Raw genomic sequence first — 4,637 nt, 5'->3', positions numbered from 1 at the left:
TTTATATTTATTTATTTATATATATTTATTTATTTATATATATTTATTTATTTATATATATTTATTTATTCATATATATATTTATTTATTTATATATATATATATATTTATATATATATATATATTTATTTATATATATATATTTATTTATATATATATATATTTATTTATATATATATATTTATTTATTTATATATATATATTTACTTATTTATATATATTCATATATTTATATATATATATATATATATACGTACATACGTAAGTATATATACGCATATACGTGCGTACGTACGTATATATACGCATCTACGTACGTGTATATACGTACGTACGCACGTAGGCACCTATATATACGTACGTAGTTACGTACATACGTACGTACGTATATATATACGCATGTACGCACGTATATATACGCTTATACGTACGTACATGTACATATATATAGGCACGTACGTATATATGCGTAAGTACGTATATATACGATTATACGTACGTACGCACGTATATATACGATTATACGTACGTACGCACGTAGGCACCTATATATATACGTTCGTAGTTACGTATATACGTACCTACGTATATATACGCATATACGTACGCACGCACATATATACGCATATACGAACATACGCACGTATATATACGCATATACATACGTACGTACGCATATAAGTACGTACACACGTAAATATACGTACGTAGGCACCGATACATACGTACGTAGTTACGTATATACGCACGTATATATAAACGCATGTACGTATATATACGCATATACGTACGCACGCACGTATATATACGCATATACGTACGTACGCACTTATATATACGAATATACGTACGTATATATACGCATATACATATGTACGTACATATATGCATATACGTACGCGCGTAAATATACGTACGTAGGCACCGATATATACGTACGTACGTATATATATATATATACACATGTACGTAAGTTCGTATATATACGTAAATACATACGTATATATACGTAAGTACGTACGCAATGTATACGCATATACGTACGTACGCACGTAAATATACGTACGTAGGCACCTATATATACGTTCGTAGTTACGTATATACGTACGTATGTATATATATTCGCATACACGTACGCACGCACGTATATATACGTACGTATGTATATATATACGCATACACGTACGCACGCACGTATATATACGCATATACGTACGTACGCACGTATATATATGCATATACATACGTACGTACGTATATATACGCATATACGTACGTACGCAAGTAAATATGTACGTAGGCACCGAAATATACGTACGTAGTTACGTATATACGTACGCAAGCACGTATATATACGCGTATACGTACGCAAGTAAGTACGTATATATACGTAAATACGTACGTATATATACGCAAGTACGTACGTACGTATATATATACGTACTTACCTATATGTACGCATATACGTTCGTAGGCACCGATATATACGTACGTAGTTACGTATATACGAACGAACGATCGAAGGAACGAACGAACGAACGTACGTACCAAAGTTCGAACGAACGAAAGTACGCACGTACAAAAGAACGAACGAACTAACGAATGAACGTACGTAATTACGTACTTACGAACGAAAGAACGAACGTACGTACTTACGGAGGTATTTATGTAGGTACAACTGATCTATCGAACGAACGTAATTACGTACGTACGTACGAATGGATGAGCGAACGTAAGTACATATGAACGAACGAACAAATGATCCAAGGAAAGAACGTACGTACTTACGTACGAACGAACGAACGAAAGAACGGACGAAAGTACAAACGATCGAACGAACGTACGTATTTACGTAGGTATATATGTATGTACGAACAAACGAACGATCGATCGAACGAACTGAATTACGTACGTACGAACGAACAAATGGATGTACGAACGTACAAACGAATGAACGTACGTACTTACGAACGAAAGAACGAACGTACGTACTTACGTAGGTTTGTACGTATGTACGAACGAACGATCAATGGAACGAACGTAATTACGTACGTACATACGAATGAACGAATGGATGAACGAACGTACGGACGAACGATCGAAGGAACTAACGTACATACGAAGGAACGAACGTATGTACACAGGTATGTACGTACGTATGAATCAACGAACGAACGAATGCAAGTACGAATGAACGATCGATCGAAATTACGTACGAACGAACGAAAGAACGAACATTCGTACGTACGAACAAACGAACGGACGCTCGAAAGAACGAACGTACGAACGAACAATCGATCAAACGAACTTAATTACGTACGTACGTACGAATAAATGAACGTACGTACGTACGATCGAAGGAAGGAACGTACGTACTTACGTACGATCGAAGGAAGGAACGTACGTACTTACGTACGTATGATCAATCGAACGAACTAACGAACGGACGCACGTACAGGCGATCGAACGAACGAACGATCGAACGGAAGAACGAACGATCAATCGAACGTAATTACGTACCTACGTACGAACGAACGAACGATGGAAGAAAAGAACATAAGTACTTACGTACGAACGAACGTTCAAACGATCGAACAAACGAACGAAGGAATGAACGTACGTACTTACGAACGAACAAAAGAGCGAACGTACGTACTTACGTAGGTATGTACGTACGTAACTACGAACGAAGTTACGTAAGTACGAACGAACGTAATTACGTACGTATGTACGAATGAACGAACGTACGTAAGTACGAACGATCGATCGATCGAACGTAATTACGTACGAACGAACGAAATAACGAGCTAAAGAACAACACGTTCGTACGTACGAACGAAAGAACGCTCGAAGGAACGAACGTACGTACTTACGTAAGAACGAACGAACTTACGTACGATCGAACAAACGAACTTAATTACGTACGTACGTACGAACGAACGACAGATAGAAGGAAGGAACGTACGTACGAACGAACGGACGCAAGTCCGTACAAACGATCGAACGAAAGAACGAACTAACGAATGAATGTACGTACTTACGAACGTACGTACGAACGAACGATCGTACGTAAGTACGAAAGAACGAACGATCGATCGAACGTAATTACATACGTACGAACGAACGATGGAAGGAACGAACGAACGTACGTACGAATGATCGAACGAAAGAACGATCTAATGAAAGAACGAACTAACGAACGAACATACGCACGTACGTACGTACGAGTGATCGAACGAACGAAAGTACGTACGTACAAACGATCGAACAAACGAAAGAACGAACAAACAAATGAACGTACCTACTTACGAACGAACGATCGAAGGAAGGAACGTACGAAAGAACGAACGTACGTACCAATGATCAATCGAACGAAAGAACGAACTAACGAACGGACGTACGTACAAACGATCGAACGGAAGAACGAACGATCGATCGAACGAAATTACGTACCTACGTACGAACGAACGAACAATGGAAGGAAAGAACATACGTACTTACGTACGAACGAACGTACGTACGTATGAACGAACGAACGTTCAAACGATCGAACAAACGAACGAAGGAATGAACGTACGTACTTACGAACAAAAGAGCGAACGTACGTACTTACGTAGGTATGTACGTACGTAACTACGAACGAAGTTACGTAAGTACGAACGAACGAACGATCGATCGAACGAACGGAATTATGTACGTATGTACGAATGAACGAACAAATGGACGAACGAACTTACGTACGTACAAACGAACGATCTAATGGAAGAACGAACTAACGAACGAACATGCGCAAGTACGTACGTAGGAACGAATGAACGCATGATCAAACGAACTTAATTACGTACGTACGTACGAATGAACGAACGTACGTAAGTACGAACGAACGAGCGATCGAAGGAAGGAACGTACGTACTTACGTACGAGCGAACGTACGTACGTACAAACGATCAAACGAACGAACTAACGAACGAACGAACGTACTTACGTACGAACGAACGATCGTACGTAAGTACGAAAGAATGTAATTACGTACGTACGAATGAACAAACGAATGGACGAACGAGCGATTGATCGAACGTAATTACGTACCTACGTACGAACGAACGAACGATGGAAGGAAAGAACATACGTACTTACGTACGAACGAACGTACGTATTAACGAACGAACGTTCAAACGATCGAACAAACGAACGAAGGAATGAACGTACGTACTTACGAACGAATAAACGAACAAAAGAACGAACGTACGTACTTACGTAGGTATGTACGTATGTACGAACGAACGAAGTTACGTAAGTACGAACGAACGAACGATCGATCGAACGAACGTAATTACGTACGTATGTACGAATGAACGAACGTACGTAAGTACGAACGAACGATCGTACGAACGGTGGAAGGAACGAACGAACGTACGAACGAACTAACGAACGATCTAATGAAAGAACGAACATACGCACGTACGTACGTAGGAACGAGCGAACGAATGACCGCAACATCAAACGAACTTAATTACGTACGTACGAACGAAAGAATGGATGAACGAACGTACGTACGAAGAAACGAATGATCGAAGGAAGGAACGTACGTACTTACGTACGAATGAACGTACGTACGAGTGATAGAACGAACGAAA

This window comes from Octopus bimaculoides, chromosome 27 (genome assembly GCF_001194135.2).
Source record: "Octopus bimaculoides isolate UCB-OBI-ISO-001 chromosome 27, ASM119413v2, whole genome shotgun sequence".
Taxonomy (NCBI): domain Eukaryota; kingdom Metazoa; phylum Mollusca; class Cephalopoda; order Octopoda; family Octopodidae; genus Octopus; species Octopus bimaculoides.
This window is presented reverse-complemented; position numbering follows the sequence as displayed.